This window comes from Mytilus trossulus, unplaced genomic scaffold, assembly GCF_036588685.1.
Source record: "Mytilus trossulus isolate FHL-02 unplaced genomic scaffold, PNRI_Mtr1.1.1.hap1 h1tg000070l__unscaffolded, whole genome shotgun sequence".
In the NCBI taxonomy this organism is placed as follows: domain Eukaryota; kingdom Metazoa; phylum Mollusca; class Bivalvia; order Mytilida; family Mytilidae; genus Mytilus; species Mytilus trossulus.
The window spans coordinates 1971413-1986916 of NW_026963294.1; the positions used below are offsets into that span (position 1 = coordinate 1971413).

The 15504-nt window shown below is 33.0% G+C and overlaps 22 non-coding genes across 22 annotated transcripts; all 22 read right to left on the reverse strand.

Annotated features, from left to right (window-relative positions):
* Positions 1–6: 6 nt before the first annotated feature.
* Trnat-cgu (transfer RNA threonine (anticodon CGU)) lies at positions 7–79 on the reverse strand. Its single transcript has one exon. It is a non-coding gene; the product is annotated as a tRNA-Thr (tRNA).
* Positions 80–422: 343 nt separating this feature from the next.
* Positions 423–493, reverse strand: Trnag-ccc (transfer RNA glycine (anticodon CCC)). Its single transcript has one exon. It is a non-coding gene; the product is annotated as a tRNA-Gly (tRNA).
* Positions 494–708: 215 nt separating this feature from the next.
* Trnat-cgu (transfer RNA threonine (anticodon CGU)) lies at positions 709–781 on the reverse strand. Its single transcript has one exon. It is a non-coding gene; the product is annotated as a tRNA-Thr (tRNA).
* Positions 782–1124: 343 nt separating this feature from the next.
* On the reverse strand, positions 1125–1195 carry Trnag-ccc (transfer RNA glycine (anticodon CCC)). The gene has a single exon. It is a non-coding gene; the product is annotated as a tRNA-Gly (tRNA).
* Positions 1196–1410: 215 nt separating this feature from the next.
* Positions 1411–1483, reverse strand: Trnat-cgu (transfer RNA threonine (anticodon CGU)). Its single transcript has one exon. It is a non-coding gene; the product is annotated as a tRNA-Thr (tRNA).
* Positions 1484–1826: 343 nt separating this feature from the next.
* On the reverse strand, positions 1827–1897 carry Trnag-ccc (transfer RNA glycine (anticodon CCC)). The gene has a single exon. It is a non-coding gene; the product is annotated as a tRNA-Gly (tRNA).
* Positions 1898–2112: 215 nt separating this feature from the next.
* On the reverse strand, positions 2113–2185 carry Trnat-cgu (transfer RNA threonine (anticodon CGU)). The gene has a single exon. It is a non-coding gene; the product is annotated as a tRNA-Thr (tRNA).
* Positions 2186–2528: 343 nt separating this feature from the next.
* Trnag-ccc (transfer RNA glycine (anticodon CCC)) lies at positions 2529–2599 on the reverse strand. Its single transcript has one exon. It is a non-coding gene; the product is annotated as a tRNA-Gly (tRNA).
* Positions 2600–2814: 215 nt separating this feature from the next.
* Trnat-cgu (transfer RNA threonine (anticodon CGU)) lies at positions 2815–2887 on the reverse strand. Its single transcript has one exon. It is a non-coding gene; the product is annotated as a tRNA-Thr (tRNA).
* A 343-nt stretch (positions 2888–3230) lies between these two features.
* Positions 3231–3301, reverse strand: Trnag-ccc (transfer RNA glycine (anticodon CCC)). Its single transcript has one exon. It is a non-coding gene; the product is annotated as a tRNA-Gly (tRNA).
* Positions 3302–5753: 2452 nt separating this feature from the next.
* Trnag-ccc (transfer RNA glycine (anticodon CCC)) lies at positions 5754–5824 on the reverse strand. Its single transcript has one exon. It is a non-coding gene; the product is annotated as a tRNA-Gly (tRNA).
* Positions 5825–6039: 215 nt separating this feature from the next.
* Trnat-cgu (transfer RNA threonine (anticodon CGU)) lies at positions 6040–6112 on the reverse strand. The gene has a single exon. It is a non-coding gene; the product is annotated as a tRNA-Thr (tRNA).
* A 343-nt stretch (positions 6113–6455) lies between these two features.
* On the reverse strand, positions 6456–6526 carry Trnag-ccc (transfer RNA glycine (anticodon CCC)). Its single transcript has one exon. It is a non-coding gene; the product is annotated as a tRNA-Gly (tRNA).
* Positions 6527–6741: 215 nt separating this feature from the next.
* On the reverse strand, positions 6742–6814 carry Trnat-cgu (transfer RNA threonine (anticodon CGU)). The gene has a single exon. It is a non-coding gene; the product is annotated as a tRNA-Thr (tRNA).
* Positions 6815–7157: 343 nt separating this feature from the next.
* On the reverse strand, positions 7158–7228 carry Trnag-ccc (transfer RNA glycine (anticodon CCC)). The gene has a single exon. It is a non-coding gene; the product is annotated as a tRNA-Gly (tRNA).
* Positions 7229–7443: 215 nt separating this feature from the next.
* Trnat-cgu (transfer RNA threonine (anticodon CGU)) lies at positions 7444–7516 on the reverse strand. Its single transcript has one exon. It is a non-coding gene; the product is annotated as a tRNA-Thr (tRNA).
* Positions 7517–7859: 343 nt separating this feature from the next.
* Positions 7860–7930, reverse strand: Trnag-ccc (transfer RNA glycine (anticodon CCC)). Its single transcript has one exon. It is a non-coding gene; the product is annotated as a tRNA-Gly (tRNA).
* Positions 7931–10339: 2409 nt separating this feature from the next.
* Positions 10340–10410, reverse strand: Trnag-ccc (transfer RNA glycine (anticodon CCC)). The gene has a single exon. It is a non-coding gene; the product is annotated as a tRNA-Gly (tRNA).
* A 215-nt stretch (positions 10411–10625) lies between these two features.
* On the reverse strand, positions 10626–10698 carry Trnat-cgu (transfer RNA threonine (anticodon CGU)). The gene has a single exon. It is a non-coding gene; the product is annotated as a tRNA-Thr (tRNA).
* Positions 10699–11041: 343 nt separating this feature from the next.
* Trnag-ccc (transfer RNA glycine (anticodon CCC)) lies at positions 11042–11112 on the reverse strand. The gene has a single exon. It is a non-coding gene; the product is annotated as a tRNA-Gly (tRNA).
* Positions 11113–11327: 215 nt separating this feature from the next.
* Positions 11328–11400, reverse strand: Trnat-cgu (transfer RNA threonine (anticodon CGU)). The gene has a single exon. It is a non-coding gene; the product is annotated as a tRNA-Thr (tRNA).
* Positions 11401–11744: 344 nt separating this feature from the next.
* On the reverse strand, positions 11745–11815 carry Trnag-ccc (transfer RNA glycine (anticodon CCC)). Its single transcript has one exon. It is a non-coding gene; the product is annotated as a tRNA-Gly (tRNA).
* Positions 11816–15504: the final 3689 nt, after the last annotated feature.

A 15504-nucleotide genomic window follows, 5' to 3' on the forward strand; every position in this document is an offset into this window, starting at 1 on the left:
AAAATCTGCCCCCAGTGAGAGTCGAACTCACGACCCCTGGTTTACGAGACCAGTGCTCTAACCACTGAGCTATAGGGGCTTTGACGCATCTTTCGCTTAATGTAGTATATGTTCATCAGGCAAAATTTGATGTAAAAAGGCCAAATTCAGGATAGAAAACCAGAAAACTCATTTTGTTCAGTTCCCTTTCTAAGGAAAGCATGCATTTAGCCACTCAAATTAATAATATGATACTTTGGCTTAAACCGACGAAAGTATTTACTAGCTAGTGAATAGAAAGGGTTGAAATCAAACATACATATACATAGTAATTACATGATGCATTCGTGAAAGACAAAAATATCTACATGAAAAGAAAATAAACCTTAAACTTTTTTTATTACTTTTTCAATTTTCAAAGTGTGTAAAAGGTGGCAAAAATTTGCGCCGCCCGGGAATCGAACCCGGGTCGCAAGAATGGGAATCTTGCATGATACCACTACACCAGCGGCGCTTCAATAGGAAGTAGTGAATTTTATCTATTTCTATATATCCGGGTACCCTGTGATACTACAATTTGTTTACTGTTCATTATAAAATAAATCAACTTGTCATATGCATCTAACATTCTTGCAACATACATGTAGTGAATTGGAGAAATCTGTTATTTGCAATAAGAGCAAAAATTTGTAAGAAGCAAGGGTATTTGCGTAAAAAGGTGGCAAAATCTGCCCCCAGTGAGAGTCGAACTCACGACCCCTGGTTTACGAGACCAGTGCTCTAACCACTGAGCTATAGGGGCTTTGACGCATCTTTCGCTTAATGTAGTATATGTTCATCAGGCAAAATTTGATGTAAAAAGGCCAAATTCAGGATAGAAAACCAGAAAACTCATTTTGTTCAGTTCCCTTTCTAAGGAAAGCATGCATTTAGCCACTCAAATTAATAATATGATACTTTGGCTTAAACCGACGAAAGTATTTACTAGCTAGTGAATAGAAAGGGTTGAAATCAAACATACATATACATAGTAATTACATGATGCATTCGTGAAAGACAAAAATATCTACATGAAAAGAAAATAAACCTTAAACTTTTTTTATTACTTTTTCAATTTTCAAAGTGTGTAAAAGGTGGCAAAAATTTGCGCCGCCCGGGAATCGAACCCGGGTCGCAAGAATGGGAATCTTGCATGATACCACTACACCAGCGGCGCTTCAATAGGAAGTAGTGAATTTTATCTATTTCTATATATCCGGGTACCCTGTGATACTACAATTTGTTTACTGTTCATTATAAAATAAATCAACTTGTCATATGCATCTAACATTCTTGCAACATACATGTAGTGAATTGGAGAAATCTGTTATTTGCAATAAGAGCAAAAATTTGTAAGAAGCAAGGGTATTTGCGTAAAAAGGTGGCAAAATCTGCCCCCAGTGAGAGTCGAACTCACGACCCCTGGTTTACGAGACCAGTGCTCTAACCACTGAGCTATAGGGGCTTTGACGCATCTTTCGCTTAATGTAGTATATGTTCATCAGGCAAAATTTGATGTAAAAAGGCCAAATTCAGGATAGAAAACCAGAAAACTCATTTTGTTCAGTTCCCTTTCTAAGGAAAGCATGCATTTAGCCACTCAAATTAATAATATGATACTTTGGCTTAAACCGACGAAAGTATTTACTAGCTAGTGAATAGAAAGGGTTGAAATCAAACATACATATACATAGTAATTACATGATGCATTCGTGAAAGACAAAAATATCTACATGAAAAGAAAATAAACCTTAAACTTTTTTTATTACTTTTTCAATTTTCAAAGTGTGTAAAAGGTGGCAAAAATTTGCGCCGCCCGGGAATCGAACCCGGGTCGCAAGAATGGGAATCTTGCATGATACCACTACACCAGCGGCGCTTCAATAGGAAGTAGTGAATTTTATCTATTTCTATATATCCGGGTACCCTGTGATACTACAATTTGTTTACTGTTCATTATAAAATAAATCAACTTGTCATATGCATCTAACATTCTTGCAACATACATGTAGTGAATTGGAGAAATCTGTTATTTGCAATAAGAGCAAAAATTTGTAAGAAGCAAGGGTATTTGCGTAAAAAGGTGGCAAAATCTGCCCCCAGTGAGAGTCGAACTCACGACCCCTGGTTTACGAGACCAGTGCTCTAACCACTGAGCTATAGGGGCTTTGACGCATCTTTCGCTTAATGTAGTATATGTTCATCAGGCAAAATTTGATGTAAAAAGGCCAAATTCAGGATAGAAAACCAGAAAACTCATTTTGTTCAGTTCCCTTTCTAAGGAAAGCATGCATTTAGCCACTCAAATTAATAATATGATACTTTGGCTTAAACCGACGAAAGTATTTACTAGCTAGTGAATAGAAAGGGTTGAAATCAAACATACATATACATAGTAATTACATGATGCATTCGTGAAAGACAAAAATATCTACATGAAAAGAAAATAAACCTTAAACTTTTTTTATTACTTTTTCAATTTTCAAAGTGTGTAAAAGGTGGCAAAAATTTGCGCCGCCCGGGAATCGAACCCGGGTCGCAAGAATGGGAATCTTGCATGATACCACTACACCAGCGGCGCTTCAATAGGAAGTAGTGAATTTTATCTATTTCTATATATCCGGGTACCCTGTGATACTACAATTTGTTTACTGTTCATTATAAAATAAATCAACTTGTCATATGCATCTAACATTCTTGCAACATACATGTAGTGAATTGGAGAAATCTGTTATTTGCAATAAGAGCAAAAATTTGTAAGAAGCAAGGGTATTTGCGTAAAAAGGTGGCAAAATCTGCCCCCAGTGAGAGTCGAACTCACGACCCCTGGTTTACGAGACCAGTGCTCTAACCACTGAGCTATAGGGGCTTTGACGCATCTTTCGCTTAATGTAGTATATGTTCATCAGGCAAAATTTGATGTAAAAAGGCCAAATTCAGGATAGAAAACCAGAAAACTCATTTTGTTCAGTTCCCTTTCTAAGGAAAGCATGCATTTAGCCACTCAAATTAATAATATGATACTTTGGCTTAAACCGACGAAAGTATTTACTAGCTAGTGAATAGAAAGGGTTGAAATCAAACATACATATACATAGTAATTACATGATGCATTCGTGAAAGACAAAAATATCTACATGAAAAGAAAATAAACCTTAAACTTTTTTTATTACTTTTTCAATTTTCAAAGTGTGTAAAAGGTGGCAAAAATTTGCGCCGCCCGGGAATCGAACCCGGGTCGCAAGAATGGGAATCTTGCATGATACCACTACACCAGCGGCGCTTCAATAGGAAGTAGTGAATTTTATCTATTTCTATATATCCGGGTACCCTGTGATACTACAATTTGTTTACTGTTCATTATAAAATAAATCAACTTGTCATATGCATCTAACATTCTTGCAACATACATGTAGTGAATTCGAGAAATCTGTTATTTGCAATAAGAGCAAAAATTTGTAAGAAGCAAGGGTATTTGCGTAAAAAGGTGGCAAAATCTGCCCCCAGTGAGAGTCGAACTCACGACCCCTGGTTTACGAGACCAGTGCTTTTTTTTTTATCTTTATTATAATCAACATTCATATATACATATCACAGTTTCAGTTACACAAAAGTGAAAACATTGTCAATAGTTATTGTCCTTTCTCTGAAACAAATCACATTTGAAACATTATTTATATAGCGTGAAATATTTGTCACGAACATATAAGTGTCTGATAATTTACTTTCGAGTCTCATATTTATATACATATATACATATCATTTTCTATAGAAAAATATCATATCCCTATACTTATATTCAATCTCTATCTAATCTACCATTCAGCTCATACATTCACAATTATAAGAAAGCTTACACAGAATACAATGAAAGAATCACAAAGTTACGTGTTTATACAGTCTTATTGTCCGACATATGACACAAAATGTTACAATCAAAATAATAATTCGCACAGGGCTGGTCTCCATTCCACTACGCAAAAAAAATTCGAAAGTATTAAATCTTAGGGCAGTTATCAGCAATAATAAGACAAACAAACAACATAACAATATAATTATCATTAATCAGCTAAAACTTTTTCTCACATTTTCTCACCGAAACATACCAACTTTCTCACAATAAAAACAAATTACAAAATATCAATAAAAAAGTTACAGTTTTTTAATTTTTACAATTTTTTCTATCTTCAATATTCCGTCATTCACTGCATCATTCATTAATGGTGTTGTTCGTACATCTTGAAAGTCCTCGGTTACCACTTTGTTAAACCTAAGGTACTCAGGTTCCCCTGGAACGAGAAGTTCCAACCTTTCACGGCCCATTCGCAACAATATCAGACGTCCTCTTTCCGTTTTTCCTATCAAAATGTCCAAACCATTCCGGCTTGTTTTCAAAACGATTTTACTTAAAATTCCACTTTCTGGTACGATTCTATTATGTTCTTTCGATTTTTCACATGATTGTACACCTGATGACGTAGTGGATACAATATCATTATCTGTCGGTTTATTAATTGTACATTTTGTTACTATATGTTCTCCTTCTACGGTACACTTATTCTTTTTAATTCTATCACCAGATATTCTTTGTTTATTTATATTCACATTGTTTACATTTTCACCCGTTAAACAGGTTGATGACAAAGACAATTCATTACACGTATCGATTGACAGTTCTATATTTGGACTCTCTATAACTTCAATAAATAAATAAATAAATATAACTTCAATGTTACCTGTAGTAGCAGAGGCCACAGACGGGTTATCGTCAAAGTCCATTATATCTAAGGTATTTGTCGATACCTTTTCACTCGGTATTTGACTAATTTCAGATAAACGATCTGAAAAAATCACATCTGTATGATTCTCAATATTCGAATTATTTGCATGATCATCATTGTTATATTCTTTCATCCATTTTTTATCACGATTGATGGTGGAATTCGATTTTCTTTTACTCTTAGTATTATCTTGATTGGTAAAAACTATAGATACACGGGCTCTGTCATTTTCACCAAGCACAGTAAACGTTATATTACGAAATTGTTCGCATGCGTTTTCTATAGTACTCATCAATAAAGATGGAAGTCTCTCCATTGTACATATAATTAAAAACAGTATTATAATTCACCCTCGGGTAGCCTCTTTCAATCCAACAATATTTACAACATTTATAACAGTTTCAAACGACGGTTTTCCGATATCAATGAAAAGAACTTACTTCTAAAACAAGTTAGAATGTTAATATTCCATAATTCAGCTTGGTAATCCGAGCAATAACTTATAATAGAGTATAATTTTCACAGTACTCAAAAACAACGTCCTGTCATATAAAGGTCCACTCGACTTTTTTCCTACGAGACCAGTGCTCTAACCACTGAGCTATAGGGGCTTTGACGCATCTTTCGCTTAATGTAGTATATGTTCATCAGGCAAAATTTGATGTAAAAAGGCCAAATTCAGGATAGAAAACCAGAAAACTCATTTTGTTCAGTTCCCTTTCTAAGGAAAGCATGCATTTAGCCACTCAAATTAATAATATGATAATTTGGCTTAAACCGACGAAAGTATTTACTAGCTAGTGAATAGAAAGGGTTGAAATCAAACATACATATACATAGTAGTTACATGATGCATTCGTGAAAGACAAAAATATCTACATGAAAAGAAAATAAACCTTAAACTTTTTTTATTAGTTTTTCAATTTTCAAAGTGTGTAAAAGGTGGCAAAAATTTGCGCCGCCCGGGAATCGAACCCGGGTCGCAAGAATGGGAATCTTGCATGATACCACTACACCAGCGGCGCTTCAATATGAAGTAGTGAATTTTATCTATTTCTATATATCCGGGTACCCTGTGATACTACAATTTGTTTACTGTTCATTATAAAATAAATCAACTTGTCATATGCATCTAACATTCTTGCAACATACATGTAGTGAATTGGAGAAATCTGTTATTTGCAATAAGAGCAAAAATTTGTAAGAAGCAAGGGTATTTGCGTAAAAAGGTGGCAAAATCTGCCCCCAGTGAGAGTCGAACTCACGACCCCTGGTTTACGAGACCAGTGCTCTAACCACTGAGCTATAGGGGCTTTGACGCATCTTTCGCTTAATGTAGTATATGTTCATCAGGCAAAATTTGATGTAAAAAGGCCAAATTCAGGATAGAAAACCAGAAAACTCATTTTGTTCAGTTCCCTTTCTAAGGAAAGCATGCATTTAGCCACTCAAATTAATAATATGATAATTTGGCTTAAACCGACGAAAGTATTTACTAGCTAGTGAATAGAAAGGGTTGAAATCAAACATACATATACATAGTAATTACATGATGCATTCGTGAAAGACAAAAATATCTACATGAAAAGAAAATAAACCTTAAACTTTTTTTATTAGTTTTTCAATTTTCAAAGTGTGTAAAAGGTGGCAAAAATTTGCGCCGCCCGGGAATCGAACCCGGGTCGCAAGAATGGGAATCTAGCATGATACCACTACACCAGCGGCGCTTCAATATGAAGTAGTGAATTTTATCTATTTCTATATATCCGGGTACCCTGTGATACTACAATTTGTTTACTGTTCATTATAAAATAAATCAACTTGTCATATGCATCTAACATTCTTGCAACATACATGTAGTGAATTCGAGAAATCTGTTATTTGCAATAAGAGCAAAAATTTGTAAGAAGCAAGGGTATTTGCGTAAAAAGGTGGCAAAATCTGCCCCCAGTGAGAGTCGAACTCACGACCCCTGGTTTACGAGACCAGTGCTCTAACCACTGAGCTATAGGGGCTTTGACGCATCTTTCGCTTAATGTAGTATATGTTCATCAGGCAAAATTTGATGTAAAAAGGCCAAATTCAGGATAGAAAACCAGAAAACTCATTTTGTTCAGTTCCCTTTCTAAGGAAAGCATGCATTTAGCCACTCAAATTAATAATATGATAATTTGGCTTAAACCGACGAAAGTATTTACTAGCTAGTGAATAGAAAGGGTTGAAATCAAACATACATATACATAGTAGTTACATGATGCATTCGTGAAAGACAAAAATATCTACATGAAAAGAAAATAAACCTTAAACTTTTTTTATTAGTTTTTCAATTTTCAAAGTGTGTAAAAGGTGGCAAAAATTTGCGCCGCCCGGGAATCGAACCCGGGTCGCAAGAATGGGAATCTTGCATGATACCACTACACCAGCGGCGCTTCAATATGAAGTAGTGAATTTTATCTATTTCTATATATCCGGGTACCCTGTGATACTACAATTTGTTTACTGTTCATTATAAAATAAATCAACTTGTCATATGCATCTAACATTCTTGCAACATACATGTAGTGAATTCGAGAAATCTGTTATTTGCAATAAGAGCAAAAATTTGTAAGAAGCAAGGGTATTTGCGTAAAAAGGTGGCAAAATCTGCCCCCAGTGAGAGTCGAACTCACGACCCCTGGTTTACGAGACCAGTGCTCTAACCACTGAGCTATAGGGGCTTTGACGCATCTTTCGCTTAATGTAGTATATGTTCATCAGGCAAAATTTGATGTAAAAAGGCCAAATTCAGGATAGAAAACCAGAAAACTCATTTTGTTCAGTTCCCTTTCTAAGGAAAGCATGCATTTAGCCACTCAAATTAATAATATGATAATTTGGCTTAAACCGACGAAAGTATTTACTAGCTAGTGAATAGAAAGGGTTGAAATCAAACATACATATACATAGTAATTACATGATGCATTCGTGAAAGACAAAAATATCTACATGAAAAGAAAATAAACCTTAAACTTTTTTTATTAGTTTTTCAATTTTCAAAGTGTGTAAAAGGTGGCAAAAATTTGCGCCGCCCGGGAATCGAACCCGGGTCGCAAGAATGGGAATCTTGCATGATACCACTACACCAGCGGCGCTTCAATATGAAGTAGTGAATTTTATCTATTTCTATATATCCGGGTACCCTGTGATACTACAATTTGTTTACTGTTCATTATAAAATAAATCAACTTGTCATATGCATCTAACATTCTTGCAACATACATGTAGTGAATTCGAGAAATCTGTTATTTGCAATAAGAGCAAAAATTTGTAAGAAGCAAGGGTATTTGCGTAAAAAGGTGGCAAAATCTGCCCCCAGTGAGAGTCGAACTCACGACCCCTGGTTTACGAGACCAGTGCTCTTTTTTTTTTTTATCTTTATTATAATCAAACATCGTATTTACATATCACAGTTCAGAATTACACATCAATGAAAACAATTTTATCAATTATTGTCCTTTCTCTGAAAAGAAACATTCAATATTCTACATTTTCAATTCATATGCGCGAAATATTTCTCACGAACACAATTATCTTCATGACTATATACTCATATATAGATATCATATTATATTCTATAGAAACATATTCATATACTTATATTCTAACTCACTCTTATCTACCATTCAGCACATACATTCAAATTGATAAAAAGCTTACACAGAATACAAAGAAAAATTAGAGTGAAAAATGAATATGACGTCTTATTTTCCGACGGAGGACAAAAAATAATACAATAGAAGTATTGTTCGCACTGGGCTGGATTCCATTCCACAACGCAATCAAAATTTGAAGTATTAAATATCGAGTCAATCATCATCTATTTTAAGACATTCAAACAGAGCACAAAAATTATCAAAATATTTTGAAAAACTTTTTCACAACATTCTCACAAACACCATACAAACTATCTCTCTTACAAATCAACATAAAATAAAATAATAAAACAATTAAAGTTTTTTATTTGTCGCAAATTCTATCATCTCATCTAGTCCTTTTCTCACATCATCAGTCATCAGTTTTGGTATAGTTCTTACATCACGGAAATCTTCAGTCAACACTTTGTTAAATTTATAGAACCCTCGGTCACTGCAATCGAGTATTTCAAATTCTTTATCATCTATATGATACAATATCAGACGATTCCTCAATGTTTTTCCGATCAATATTTCGTTGCGACCTCCTGATTGTTTCAAAACAAATTTTGGAATTAACTTAATATCAGTTGCAATATTTGACGGAAATGTTTGTTTACTTTTGTCCTTTTGTTCTACCATTCTATCGCGTTGAGTTGTAACAGATAGAATATCACTGTAATTTACTTTTCTAAGCGGCGGAAATTCTGAAAGTACATTTCCTTTTGTTTTACATTTATCCTTTTCAATTATGTCAATAGATAATCCACGTTTGTTTTTATTTACATTGTTTATTTCACTATTCAATGACACAGAACATTCTTTACCTGTATCGATTGAACACAGTTCTATATTTGGACGTTCTATACCGGTTTCAATGTTACCTGTACATGCAGTAGTGGAGGCCTCAGACGGGTTCTCTTCAATGTCCATTATATCTGATGTATTTGTTGCTACCGTTTCGTCCCGTATTTGATTTGTTTCAAATGCACTATTCAAATGAATCACTTCGGTATGTTTTTCAATATTAGAAACACTATCAACAATATTGTTATATTCCTTCATACGTTTTTTGTCACGATTGACAGTTGAATTAGACTTTCGTTTACTTTTATTGTTATCTTCATTTGAAAACATGATAGAAATACGTGCTCTATCATTTTCACCATGCACGGTAAATGTTATATTTCTAAATTGTTCACAAGCATTTTCTATGGTGCTCATCAATAAAGATGGAAGTCTCTCCATTATAAAACAATTCACCTTCGGTGGCCTCTTTCTATACGACAATGTTTACAAATACGTAAAACATTACAAACGACAGTTTTGTCATAATTAAAGAAAACAACTTACTTCTGATACAAGTTAGAATGTTTATATTCCAAAAATACGCTTGGAAATCCGAGCAATCACTTATAACATAGTAATTTTTCCTTAGACATAAACAACACGTCCAGTCAGTTAAAGGTCCACTCGACCACCCCAGGTTTACGAGACCAGTGCTCTAACCACTGAGCTATAGGGGCTTTGACGCATCTTTCGCTTAATGTAGTATATGTTCATCAGGCAAAATTTGATGTAAAAAGGCCAAATTCAGGATAGAAAACCAGAAAACTCATTTTGTTCAGTTCCCTTTCTAAGGAAAGCATGCATTTAGCCACTCAAATTAATAATATGATAATTTGGCTTAAACCGACGAAAGTATTTACTAGCTAGTGAATAGAAAGGGTTGAAATCAAACATACATATACATAGTAATTACATGATGCATTCGTGAAAGACAAAAATATCTACATGAAAAGAAAATAAACCTTAAACTTTTTTTATTAGTTTTTCAATTTTCAAAGTGTGTAAAAGGTGGCAAAAATTTGCGCCGCCCGGGAATCGAACCCGGGTCGCAAGAATGGGAATCTTGCATGATACCACTACACCAGCGGCGCTTCAATATGAAGTAGTGAATTTTATCTATTTCTATATATCCGGGTACCCTGTGATACTACAATTTGTTTACTGTTCATTATAAAATAAATCAACTTGTCATATGCATCTAACATTCTTGCAACATACATGTAGTGAATTCGAGAAATCTGTTATTTGCAATAAGAGCAAAAATTTGTAAGAAGCAAGGGTATTTGCGTAAAAAGGTGGCAAAATCTGCCCCCAGTGAGAGTCGAACTCACGACCCCTGGTTTACGAGACCAGTGCTCTAACCACTGAGCTATAGGGGCTTTGACGCATCTTTCGCTTAATGTAGTATATGTTCATCAGGCAAAATTTGATGTAAAAAGGCCAAATTCAGGATAGAAAACCAGAAAACTCATTTTGTTCAGTTCCCTTTCTAAGGAAAGCATGCATTTAGCCACTCAAATTAATAATATGATAATTTGGCTTAAACCGACGAAAGTATTTACTAGCTAGTGAATAGAAAGGGTTGAAATCAAACATACATATACATAGTAATTACATGATGCATTCGTGAAAGACAAAAATATCTACATGAAAAGAAAATAAACCTTAAACTTTTTTTATTAGTTTTTCAATTTTCAAAGTGTGTAAAAGGTGGCAAAAATTTGCGCCGCCCGGGAATCGAACCCGGGTCGCAAGAATGGGAATCTTGCATGATACCACTACACCAGCGGCGCTTCAATATGAAGTAGTGAATTTTATCTATTTCTATATATCCGGGTACCCTGTGATACTACAATTTGTTTACTGTTCATTATAAAATAAATCAACTTGTCATATGCATCTAACATTCTTGCAACATACATGTAGTGAATTCGAGAAATCTGTTATTTGCAATAAGAGCAAAAATTTGTAAGAAGCAAGGGTATTTGCGTAAAAAGGTGGCAAAATCTGCCCCCAGTGAGAGTCGAACTCACGACCCCTGGTTTACGAGACCAGTGCTCTAACCACTGAGCTATAGGGGCTTTGACGCATCTTTCGCTTAATGTAGTATATGTTCATCAGGCAAAATTTGATGTAAAAAGGCCAAATTCAGGATAGAAAACCAGAAAACTCATTTTGTTCAGTTCCCTTTCTAAGGAAAGCATGCATTTAGCCACTCAAATTAATAATATGATAATTTGGCTTAAACCGACGAAAGTATTTACTAGCTAGTGAATAGAAAGGGTTGAAATCAAACATACATATACATAGTAATTACATGATGCATTCGTGAAAGACAAAAATATCTACATGAAAAGAAAATAAACCTTAAACTTTTTTTTATTAGTTTTTCAATTTTCAAAGTGTGTAAAAGGTGGCAAAAATTTGCGCCGCCCGGGAATCGAACCCGGGTCGCAAGAATGGGAATCTTGCATGATACCACTACACCAGCGGCGCTTCAATATGAAGTAGTGAATTTTATCTATTTCTATATATCCGGGTACCCTGTGATACTACAATTTGTTTACTGTTCATTATAAAATAAATCAACTTGTCATATGCATCTAACATTCTTGCAACATACATGTAGTGAATTCGAGAAATCTGTTATTTGCAATAAGAGCAAAAATTTGTAAGAAGCAAGGGTATTTGCGTAAAAAGGTGGCAAAATCTGCCCCCAGTGAGAGTCGAACTCACGACCCCTGGTTTACGAGACCAGTGCTCTTTTTTTTTATCTTTATTCAATAAAACATTCACTGCAATTTACAATATCTTAAAAACAAACATATAACATAACTGTTCAATTCAAATCTCAAAATGTCATTCTGTTATTTTATTTTACTACATATTTACAAATAAAACATCAGGAGTTCTTCATCCAATACGACAATACAATTATCATTTAAAAATTTCTTGTTAAAAACAGAAAGTCTGTTTGTATATTTGCAATATGTATAGAAATATCTTACATAATGTTTCACAGTATATTTGAAATATTCCACTGTATTTACACTTTTTACATTGTTTTTTATCATTTGTCTCTGTTTCATAACACATAGTTTTGCAACAGAAAGGATGAAATTAACAAAATGAATATTAACACCTTTTACTGTTCCTGTCATTCCAAGAAGGAAAATCCTCTTGTAAGTATACTGTTGAAACAAATCTATTTCAGACTTTACAAACAACTCAAAAAGTATGTTGAATATATAATCATGATATTCTTTCAATTTTCCACATGTTAGAAAAATATGAAATAAATCTTCTTGGTCGTTATTACAACTTTGACATAAATCACTGTCTAATATCCTTATTTTCTTAAGTTTAATATTTGTAAAAATTCTGTTATGAACAATCTTAAAATCTAAATCAATACAGTCAGATGGCTTCCAATAACTATGCACTTGTTTCCAAATGTCAACAAATTCACTTTCGTTTACATCAACATGATCTCTCCAGAATTCATAACCATTTGGTTTAATAAAACATTTAGCCAATAGAATTGAGTAAAATCGTTTAGTGTTACAGGAAGTTACATCACTAACTTTGTTTTCGTACTCTATAAAATATCTAGAAACTTCTTCATGCACTTCAAAACACTTTGTGCATATAACAGTTTTCCACTCATCAGGTATTAACATTAACAATTTTTCATATTTAACCTTTATGCTATCAAAGCTAACATTTTCAACTTTTTCTTGTATTATTTCAAAAATAGCCTGGCTTGACAAAAATCCAGGAATTACTTCATATGTAATATCTTTTAATTGTACAATACCAGCAGTTATAAAACAATCCCACTCATTAATTTTACTTGATAAAAACTTTACAGAATTAAAAAACAAAGGCTGGTGATAAATATCAGCAGTACTGAGATCCACACTTATCTCTGGTTTAAGATACTGCCACGCTTCCATCATCTCCTTATAAACAGGAGGTAAACATAACATACTTTTTGTATCTAAAGACATAAATAACACACTTCTATCTAAGTTCATGTTATGTACTCTTTTCAAAAAATAATTAAATGTACTTTTCCATAAACTTTTACAATCAGGATTTAAAAACCTTCCTAAAAATTTCAGTCTAAAAGACAACATTTTCAAATGAACATCAGGAATGTTAAGTCCTCCTGTACCTTTACTTCCAATAATTGTTCTATACTTTAACAAGTGTGAGCCAGATGACCACAAAAAATTAATACATAATTGTTTCAATTTATCAGAAACCCACTGAGGTACAGATGAAACAGCTAAAGTATACCAAACCCTAGACATCATCAATGAAGAAATTACAACAGCTCTACCTGATAATGTTAAATGTCTCTGTTTCCACATATTTACAATATTTGTGATTTTTTTAATTTTATCTTTCCAATTCCTATCAATACATTCGTTTTGGTTTTTCCCAACAAAAACTCCTAAGACCTGTACACAGTTTTCACAAATTTTGAGACCTAGGTCTTTTTTATCACAATCATTTAATTTACCTTTTCCAACACACATTATCTCAGATTTATTTTTATTAACTGTAGAACCTGATGCTCTACTATAAAGATCAAAAACACAAAAAGTTTCATATATTGACCTCTTGTCATTTACACATAATGTTGTGTCATCGGCATGTTGAAATATAAGCGCCGTTTCATTACTACAAGGTATATCTATGCCTCTAATATTACAATTACTCTTAATTCTATATGCTAATGGTTCTGCTGATAAAACATATAATAAGGCACTGATAGGGCATCCTTGTCGAATACCATTTTTAATCTTAAAATATTTTGACAAAAATCCATTACATTTAACAGAACTTTGTATATCAGTATAAAATATTTTAATCCAATTTATAAATCTATTTCCAAACCCAAACTTTTCTAACACTTTTACCAAATATTTATGACATAATTTGTCAAACGCCTTTTCCTGATCAAATTTTACAATATATGCTTCCATATTCTCATCTTCTATTAAATCTATTATATCTCTAATACATGCAATTGTATCTGCAATGTCCCTTCCTGATATACAACAAGTTTGACTATTTGAAATAATTTTACAAAGCACAGTCTTAAACCTGTTTGACATAACACGAGCTAAAATTTTATAATCGACTTGCAAAAGTGAAATAGGTCTATAATTTCGTAAATCTCTCTTATCACCTTTATTCTTAAAAATAAGAGATATGAGACCACTTCTCATAGATCTAGTCAATGATTTGTCATTTTCTACTGTATTATATAATTTCAATAAAATATCTTTTAAAACATTAAAAAATTTACAATAAAACTCTACAGTAAGTCCGTCTGACCCTGGACTCTTATTCTTTGCCATTTTATTTACGGCTAAAGATATCTCATTAATTGATATATCACTGTCACATAATTCTTGGTCATCTGTATTTACTTTTATAGGTACACTTTGTAACAATTCATCCATGGCATGTTCATTTGTTTCTACACAAGAATACAATTTGTTATAAAACTGATATTGCAATTCTAATAAATTTTCCGTATCTGATACAACAGTATTTTGTTCACTATCAAAAAGTTCTTTTATACAATTAGCTTCTTGTTTATGTTTCTCTAAATTGAAAAAATATTTGGTACATTTATCATTTTCTGTTGCCCAATATGCTTTTGATCTTAATATAGCACCTTTACACTTTTCCTCCTCTAATACACTCAATTCTAATTTAAGATTTTCATATTGCTCTATATTAACATTTTCACCTTCTGCAATTCTAATGCATATTCTTTCAATTTTATTTTGTAAAGTATAATACTTAGCATTTTTTTCTTTTGCTATTCTCTTGCTAAATACTTGTGAAAACTTTTTTATCTTATACTTCAAATTGTCCCACCATATCAGTGTCTCTGTTTCAAAAAGAGAACATTTTTTACTCTCTTCGATAATCTTGATAACCTTTAAAACATATTCTTCATTATCTAAAAGTGTATTATTTAAAATCCAAACACCTGGACCTCTTTCTACATTGTCAAAAATAACTTTCATTTCTACAAAAGCATGATCACTAAAAGAAGTATCTTTATATCTTACATATTGCACATATTGTGATATATTTCTACATATTAAAAAATAATCAATTCTTGATTGCTGCAAATCTAAATTACATACACGCTTCCT